Source organism: Pleurodeles waltl, chromosome 2_1, assembly GCF_031143425.1.
Source record: "Pleurodeles waltl isolate 20211129_DDA chromosome 2_1, aPleWal1.hap1.20221129, whole genome shotgun sequence".
Lineage (NCBI taxonomy): Eukaryota > Metazoa > Chordata > Amphibia > Caudata > Salamandridae > Pleurodeles > Pleurodeles waltl.
In genome coordinates this window covers 871481600-871491303 of record NC_090438.1, presented here as the reverse complement: position 1 = coordinate 871491303, position 9704 = coordinate 871481600, and the positions used below count along the sequence as shown (strand labels likewise).

Here is a 9704-nt window from a genome sequence, read left to right as displayed (position 1 = left end):
ACAGGGTATGTCAGTAGCACACAAGGGTGATAAAGCAGGAGAGGTTCACTTCCTGGCAGTGGGTTTGGTCTTGGCATCTGCTCCAGCCAGATGTCTGGACAGACATCCACGTTTGTGGAGGGGTTCTTCAGCTACAGAGGAAGGGGTGTCTGAGGCTTGGAGTTTCCCTGGCAGGGCCTTCATTCATTGCTGGTGCTGATGTTTCGGGGGGGATACGTCACGTTGCCAGTGGAAGGGGCCTGAGGGTCGGTTGCTAAACAATGCAGAGTGCTGGTCATGTCACTCAGCACCCCTGCAATGGAGGTCATGGTGGAATTGTGTTCCTGCCACTTCTGCATGACCTCCTGGTGGTATTACATCTGCAGCCTTTCATTTTTCCCCAACATAGTGATGATCTGGCCCATCCTGTCCTGGGAATTTTGGTATGCTCCCGATACTTTGGAGATAGTATGCTGGTCATTGGAGTCCCTTGGGTGCCCCATCCTCTGGCCCACAGCATCCTTCCCACACCATGCCCCCTGACCCCAGGTGCTTGTGCCTCTGGCACGGTTTGCCCACTCCAAGTGTGAGCTAGACTATCATTGTCTGGGGTATCAAGGCCCGACTCAGGTCCCTGTACTGTGAGGTACACAATAGATTGAACAGTCCTTGGGACACACGTTTGGGAAGCTTGGTGGGCTGTGGTGTTGGAGCAACAGGGGTTGGAGGATTGATGTAGGCAGGGTGAGCCTGGGAGTCGTCGACTGACCAGGTGTTCCACATTTGCCAGGTAGATCATCACCTACCTATTCATCCAGGCGTGATGTCCTCACTGGGGCATTCATCCTGAGGAGGGCTGGAAGTGTCTGGTATACTCTCCATGGTGGCGATGGCAGGGTTACCTGTGGATGGAGTGAAACACAGACTACAGTTGAGTAAGTCTTTTGGTTCCCTCTCTGTGAGATTCAGACAGTGGCTTACCATGGTTCTCTGCAATGACAATGATAGACGCTGCACAGCATAGCTTGTTTGTACATACAAGTCTGTGACAGGAATACCATACTCCATGTTGGGTGCTGTCATCAATGATTAGTACATATTGCACTGCTGATGGGTTCTATTACTATCTGATACTTGACATGAATATTCAACTCTGGTATCTATGAGTATTCAGGCTTGGTAGTTGACACACAATTTGGCTCCACATTGCTCCATGATGTCCCATTGGGAACACAGTATGTGGGCATGCAGGGTCACATTCCTGTCTCTGGATCTTGTGCTTGAGCATGGAGTCTGGCATCTTACTAACCAACCCAGGGTCAGTCCATTACAGGCTTGGGGATATGGATCAGTGTCCATTTGTACTTGTCACTGTGCTGTAGCTGTATTTAGCCTTGGTTGCCATTGTGGTGTGCCACTGCATTGCTGTCATTGCCATATACTGGTCCTCAGTTATACACTCTAATTGGTGTAGGTAGTACAATCGTCAATACATGCATAAAAAATGACGTGATGTGCACACAACACATTTTCACATAAGTGGCTTGGTGCATTGTGGGAGTCGTAGTAATAGGTTTAGCTTGTGGTATCTGTGCTCTTGCCAAGGGCTGTGTGGGCAGTAAGGTTGTGTGGGGTGGTGGCATACAGTAGAGGGACTTTGGGTGATTGGCAGGTAGGTGTAGGGGAACAATCAGTGAATTAGGGGGTATTTGGGTGGTGAGGAGGCATGCAGGACACAACAATTGTGTAACATTGATGTTGTGAGTACTTACCAGACTTCAGTCTCCCAGAAATTCCAGTCAGGCCCTTCGGATGCAGTATCTCGAAGACCTTCTCCTCCCAAGATGTGAACTGTAGGGAAGTAGGTGGCAGCCCACCACCAGTCTTGTGCATGGCTATCTGGTGTCTCAATGGCATGGAACACGCCTTCCCATAAATCGCTTTACCTCTTCCTGATGTTGTCCCTTGGATGGTTGTCCCCTGAGTTGACCCTGTTAACTATTCTTTGTCTTAACTCGATTTTCCTGGCAATTGATGTTAGTTGGACCTGTGCTCCAGTTAGTTGCGGCTTGTTCCTGAAAATGTCATCCACCAAGACCCTCAACTCATTGTGGGGACATGGTTGTATTTATATTGAGGGTGTAGGGGGTTCTGCGTATGGAAGGGTGCAGTGTTGGGTGATTAATGGGGTGTGGGTGGTGCATTGTAAGGGATGTGCTGTTGTGAAATGTGTGTGCTCGTTATGTGTGCATTTTGTTGGTGTGTGATGCGTGTGATGTGTGTGTGCCCATGGCATTAGGGTGCTCTCTCTGTGTATTTGCCTGCTCTCTGTTTCTCAGTCTTGAGATTTTATTGCAAAGGAATGTGGATTGTGTGGGGGTGTGTTATATAGTGGTGTGTGTAGGTATGTTGGGTGTGCTGATTTGCATCAGGTGTGGGGTATTCAAACTGTCCAATGTAGTGTTGTGTTCTTTCAGTCATGGTTTCTGACTGCAGTGGCTCGCACCACCAATGTTTTGGAAGAACCGCTGTGGTGATTTATGGGTTGTAATCTGGTGGGTGGATTGGGGTCAGGCTGGTGGTGCTGGTGATGGAACCACTCTTTCTTGCCTGCCAGTGTCCTGGTGGTGTTGGTATTTTTTGGCTGTCTTCACAGTATGGATCATAATATGGAGGTCGTATGACACTATGACACCAACATGGTGGTCTTTTGGCGGCAGCCACCTTTGTGGTCTTGACAGAAGTCCGTCAAATTCATAATGAGGCCCTAAGTATTCTCCATTGCAATGGCGTATACATACCATCAAGATTTATGTCTGCCCTCCAATTTCAAACCAGTTGGACCTTAGGTTTAATCATAGTGGAGACTACTCTGTGCCTGCCCCGATTAAACCCCTCCAATGGCCCTGTGGAATAAGGGATGTTGGAGGCAAACCTCCAATTCCACCTACCTAATTTTACATTTAGCATGCTTATCATGGAGGCATTTCATTCGGTATTGAGATCGATCATGCAAATCGCTCCACCAGCTAGGAACTACCATGCACCACCACCCACAGAATTGAAAAAGAGCCATCAGTCTTTCAATTCTTTCCGTGTCCCAGCCTGATGAGGTTTCAGTGTGGCGCCAATTAAGCTGCAGGGTCAACTCCTTGCAGTGCTCTTCTGTCAATTCCTTTAAGTTACAGCTTTGCAACCATACTTACCCCGGAAACCAAAACAATTTGATTTCCCGGAAGCTCCTCCGTGGGTATTGGGAATAATGCCACACATCGCTAGTTGGCATAATCTTAAGGTCAGAAATACAATGGTATCTGATCATCTCCGAACCTCTAACTTTTGTTCTTGATTAATGAGAAGAGCTAATACTTTCACTTTGGTTCATCTTGTGCTGGTCCAAGAACCTCACCTCTAGATGCATATTACAAATGTTCCCAGTGGTCTCTCTTAATCATGGCCTCCAGCTCCAAAAACCAACCAACTAGAACTAAAGTCCTATTCTATTATTCCTAGCTGAAATATTCAGGCAAACTTTCTGCTATGAACACTAATGTTTTCAAATTAAATGCTTCTGACCCCCTGGACACTCAGTGAAAGGGAGGCTCAAGGGGGCGCAAAGAGGCAGGGACTAGCTCACCTAATGGCAGATCGCCAGCTCGATCCCAAGATCCGAATACAAGCTTTTTAATGCAGCAACTTAAATATAAGCCATTGGAGCTGGAATTACAACTGCTGCTGTCAGCAGACTTGCCTTCCTATAGGGTCTCTAAGAATGTTTTAAAGTGTACCCATTCCAATTGCAGGGCCTCAAAAGAAGTCTGTATTGTTACTTGACATCACTACCTCCCAGAGTGGAGTGGGTAATTTGCACACCTGCTGGTTTCTTTGGACGTGATAGCCATTTCTCAGACTCACCCTCCCAAAATTGAACCCTGATTCCCGTTACTTGTTGTTAACATGGTAGGGACTGAAAGTACAATCAATAGTTGATAGGGCAGGCATCCAAATGTATCATTGCCATCACTTGGATGTGTGATCAGCACAAGAAAATATAGAGTTACCAAAGTGACCGGATTAGCCTGTATTATTCTTGGTCTGTTAAATGTATGCCACCCCAGAGGTCAACTTTCATTGACATATATCAGCTCTATAATTACCACAGTTAACCGAGTACCAGATGGAGCGATCAAAGGGGCCATAAATGATTTAATGAGCCATTTGCAGTTTTACCAGTTTCACTATACTGGCCATGTGTACTTACACATGCATAACTTAATCTTTGAGACAAGCATATGCTACTCAATCAACCAGGTAGCTGCACCTCCTGGACACTGCTAGGGGAGCTTCACACCCATACCGGACTGACCTTTGCAACCCTTGGGAGCCTGCTGTATGGGGGAAGCCCCTGCCTGGGGACTGGAAGGATGACAGGCACGTTGCATGTGCACCAGTGGGCTTGGCTGTCTCCTTAATGATGGAAGGGAAAGGTGGGCCGAGGGGCAGCCTTAGTGAAAAGCAGATGTGCATGGCACACCACACTGAACATTTGTTCTGAGCTTCTGTGGAAATGGGCTGAGTTTAGGAGGGTGCTTGCCCAACCCTTAGCAGGCAGTGTAGGAAAGTAGCTTCTTTCTAGCATGGTTACCCCAACTTTTGGCCTGTTTGTGAGTGTGTGTCAGTGTGTTTTTACTGTGTCACTGGGATACTGCTAACCAGGACCCCAGTGCTCATAGATGAAAACCTATATGTCAGTGTGTTTTGCCTGTCTCACTGGGATCCTGCTAGCCAGGACCCCAGTGCTCATAGTTTGTGGCCTAATGTGTATGCCTGTGTAGTGCTTAACTGAGTCAATGAGGCTCTGATAATCAGAACGTCAGTGCTCATGCTATCTGTGCCTTTACATTTGTCACTGTAGGCCAGTGACTACATTTACCAATTTCAATTGGCATACTGGACACCTATATGGTACATAGGTACCCAGGGCACTGGGGTTCCAGGAGATCCATATGGGCTGCAGTATTTCTTTTGCCACCCATAGGGAGCTCAGACAAGTCCTTACACAGGACTGCCACTGCAGCCTGCGTGAAATAGTGCCCACATTATTTCACAGCCATTTTCGTTGCACTTAAGTAACTTATAAGTCACCTATATGTCTAACCTTCACTTGCTGAAGGTTAGGTGCAAAATTACTAAGTGTGAGGGCACCCTTGCACTAGCAAAGGTGTCCCCACACAGTCCAAGGCCAAATCCCCGGACTTTGTGAGTGCGGAGATGCCATTACACACGTGCACTAGCAAAGGTGCTCCCACATAGTTCAGGGCCATTTCCCCAGACTTTGTGATTGCAGGAACGCCATTACATGCGTGCACTACATATAGATCAATACCTATATGTAGCTTCACAATGGTACCTGCGAATATGGCCATGTAACTTGTCTAAGATCATGGAATTGTCCCCCCATTCCGAATCTGGTATTGGGAAGTCAATTCCATGAATCCTGGGGGCTCCACCATCAACCCCCAGTACTGCCAAACCAGCTCTCTGAGGCTTGCACTGCATTTAAAGCTGCTGCTGTCACCTCAAAGACAGGGTTCTGCCCTCCTGGGGTCTGGCACGAAACTGGACTAAGGAAAGGGGAGTGACCAATCCCCTGTCCATCACCAGAGCAGGGGTGGTGCTAGAGCTCCTCCAGTGTGTCCCAGACCTCTGTCATCTTGTTTCCATAGTTGTGAGGGCATTCTGGAGGCCTCTGAGTGGCCAGTGCCAGCAGGCGACGTCAGAGACCCCTCCTGAAAGGTGCTTACCTGACTAGGTGGCCAATCCTCCTCTGAGGGCTATTTAGGGTCTCTCCAATGGGCTTTTCCTCAGATAACGACTTGCAAGAATTCACCAGGGTTCCGCTGCACTTCTCTCTATGACTTCTGCCAAAGATCCACCGCTGACTGCCACAGGACGCCTGCAAAACTGCAACAAAGTAGCCAGAAGACTCCCAGCGACATTGTAGTGCCTAATCCTGCCAGCTTTCTTGATTGTTTCCTGGTGGTGCACGCTCTGGGGGCTGCCTGCCTTCACCCTGCACTGGAAGCCACAAAGAAACTTCCTGTGGGTCGACAGAATCTTCCCCCTGCTTCTGCAGGCACCAAACTTCAGCTTCACCGATACTCTGGGACCCCTCTCATCCTGATGAGCGTGGCCCCTGGAACACAGGTGGCAGACCCAAGCTACCCAGACTGTCCAGTGGTCCAACTGTCCAAATTTGGAGGAGTTTAGTCCTTGCCTCCCCTCTCCAGACAGCAATCCTGTGCACCACGTGAACTACAGCCACAAGGGCTTCTGTGCACATTTCCAAGAACTCCTGCATGCACAGCTGAGCCTAGGTCCCCAGCACTCTGTCCTGCAATGCTCAGCTACCTGAGTTGATCTCCGGTGTCGTGGGACCTACTTTTGCAGTGTTGAGATGACTGCTATGTTTATTCTTCTTGAACCCATGTTCAAGGACTTCTGCGGGTGCTTCCTGCTTGTGCATGGGCTCCCTACGTTGCTGAGGGCCCCCTCTGTCTTCTCTTCTAAGTGGTGACATCCTGGTCCTTTCTGGTCCCGGGCAGCACCATTTTTTTCCAACCACAACTCTTGCAGCTAGCAAGGCTTATTTGTGATATTTTGCCAAGAAAACATGTCTGCATCCTCCAGCACGCTGTGGGACATATTCTGCATGAATAAGAACTTCCTACCTCCTTTCGCTGTTGCAGAATCTTCAGCTTTTTCCAAACGGAGGCAGCCATTTTGCACCTTCATCCAGGGTTTAGTGGGCTCCTGCCCTCCGGACACTTTAGCGTCTCTTGTACATGGTCCCCTTCCTTTGCAGGTCCTCAGGTCCAGGAATCCATCTTCAGTGCTTTGCAGTCTGTTGTGGTCATTGCAAAATCCTTTATCATAACTTTAATGTGTTTCTGGGGAAATAGTAGTATTTTACTCCTACATTCCAGGGTCTTGGGGTGGGGTATCTTTCACACCCTTAGTGTTTTCTTACACTCCCAGTGATCCTCTACACACTACACTAGCCTAGGGGTCCATTCGTGGTTCGCATTCCACTTTCTTAGTATAGGGTTTGTGTTGCCCCTAGGCCCTTTGCATCCTATTGTATTCTACAGTGTTTGCACTACTTTCTGACTGTTTTACTTACCTGATTTGGTTTGTTGTGTATATTTTGTGTATTTTACTTACCTCCTAAGGGAGTACATCCTTTGAGATATTTTTGGCACATTGTCTCTAAAATAAAGTACCTTTATTTTTAGTAACTATGAATAATGTCTTTCTTTTGATATAGTACCTATATAAGTGGTATTGCATGAGCTTTGCATGTCTCTTATTTCAGCCTTGGCTGCTCTGCTATAGCTACCTCTATCTGGCTAAGATGCTAGAATACTACTACTCTACTAACAAGGGATAACTGGATCAAGCACAAGGTGTAAGTACAATTGGTACCCACTATAAGCCATGCCAGCCTCTTACAGTCACCCAAATAAACTACCTTTAGTTTTGGTAAAACTGAGTATTGTCTTTACTTGTGTATAAGTACTGTGTATTTATAAGTGAAATTGCAGGAGCTTTGCATGTCTCCTAGATCAGCCTAAGCTGCTCTGCTATAGCTACCTCTATCAGCCTAAGCTGCTACAACACTACTACATTTAACTAATAAGGGATAACTGGACTTGGTGTAAGGTGTAAGCACCCAAGGAACCCACTACAAACTAGGCCAGCCTCCTACAGAGGCCCCCCTTCCATCAACGCTCTTGTCCCCACGAGAGCAGCGGTATACAGAGGCCCAGAGGCTGGCTATGCCAGGCCAACCAAGGCTCAACGGCACTGCAGTATTGTTACAGTTTAGGGGGGATTCTAACTTAAAGGTGTTCAGTCATAATACCAAAGATGGTAGCTTTACCATATTGGCTCCTCAGCCAAGCACATACACCAAGGGCCTGATTTATACTTTTTTAACTCTGCATTTGATGCAAAAACAGCATAAACTTACAAAATATAATTGAATTACACAAATATGGTGCTAAAAAGTATAAATAAGTATGAACCCTCAGGAACCACATGATGGAAAGCCATACCGTGTTGGAACTCATGGTCACCCTGCATGACCCCGGGGGAATCTGAATTGCTCACTTGGGCCAGGACCACCCCCAAAGGCCCTAAATCCTGGGCCCTCCTTGGCCCAAGTGTAAGACAACAGAGGAGCAGCCCTTTTTGGGCAGCAGGGTAGCCTGGATAAGAGAGAGCTAGAACTGCAAGTAAACCTTGTCATGTTTTCGGGTAGGTGCTGTGCCCCTTGCTTGAAACCAGTGCCAATTGCTTCTGGGATGGGGTGTGCAGTAGGGGGAAACCTCATAGCTTTTCCTTTTCAGTGCTTCCCACCAGGACAGGTGTTGGCTTTCCCCTGGGCCACTTCCACGGCTGGGCTGCCGACTATGGCAGGCACTCTCGAAGTGCAGGGTTGAACCCAGTGGTGGATGGCTGATGTGCATGTGGGGCAAACCTCCCTCATTGCCAGGTACCTGATTTATCCTGGTCCCATGAAACTGTGCCAAGGGTTTGAAGACTCAAGGGGTCTATCCTGGTGCTGTGGTGTTTAGGCTGCCTCCCTGCCTCCATTGCTCCACATGACTCCTGGGATGAGTGCCTGGAAGCTCGCTTTGAATCTTGAAGGCCGACTCCCACAGGAGAAGCCCAATGAGATGCCATAATGTCTCTCATAGCGAGGTTGGTGGACAGGCACCACCACCTTCCTCCCACCTCTCTTGTACCTGCAAGTGGGCGAACATTGCAAAACATTTGCCTGTGCCTCTTGGTGGTTGATCACTCGGCTCGTACATTAATGAAGAACACAGCTAGCTGAGAGAATAAATGTGAATTGCAGCACAAAGTAATTATCAATATTTTGAATGCATCTTTTAGCCTTGGGTTCCTCCCAAGACTATGCATGCCTCATGGTCACTTGATCATTAAACACTCCTGAGCTTTCCCTGGGCATCGCAGGGTAGCTTCACTCCCTTCATGCCCTCAAGATCAGACTCCTGATCGCCCATCACTAGGATTCCACCCCTGGTCCTGTCGTGGAGGTAAGCCACCGTTGCCCCTGGCTTTCCACCACACCCCGGTGGGGTGCAGTTGGTCAACTAGTCTGCCACAGGAATGTCCAGGGGGCCTGACTATGTGCCATATATGTCTGTGGTGTCCCATGACTGCCCACATGCATTACCTCGGGCACCCACTTCCATGGCCAGAAGAGAAAAGACGCTCCTGACTGCCCAGTGGTGCCGATTCCTACCCCAGCCCCCCCACGGGATTTGGTTTCTGATCCAAGAAAGCGTGCACTGTTGTGACCACAGCCCCTGCAGCCCAGGTTTCTGTCCTGACATCCCACGCTCAACATTTGACCATGGCCTCAGATCAGAGGTGGGAACCCATTGAATTTAAGCATATTACTAAGAGAAGGAAAATAAACTAACCAGGATTTCCTAAGTAACAGTGAGTGAAGAGCTCAACACCAAAACCCCACCCAGCAGCATGCGCAGGAAATGTGGCTTACAGAAGACCGACTCCCCGGCATTGTTCAAGGGGACCCAAGCCTTTCTGATCAGAGTTTGTCCTTTGGACAGTTGTAGGCTACTTGCAACCCTCAGCATGCCAGGACTGGGTCTTCTCAGAGCCAGGTTGCT

The 9704-nt window shown here is 48.3% G+C and overlaps 1 pseudogene; it reads left to right on the top strand.

The window, feature by feature from the left end:
• The first annotated feature begins 8825 nt into the window (after window positions 1-8825).
• Window positions 8826-8979, top strand: LOC138270306 (5.8S ribosomal RNA; annotated as a pseudogene).
• The last annotated feature ends 725 nt before the right edge of the window (window positions 8980-9704 follow it).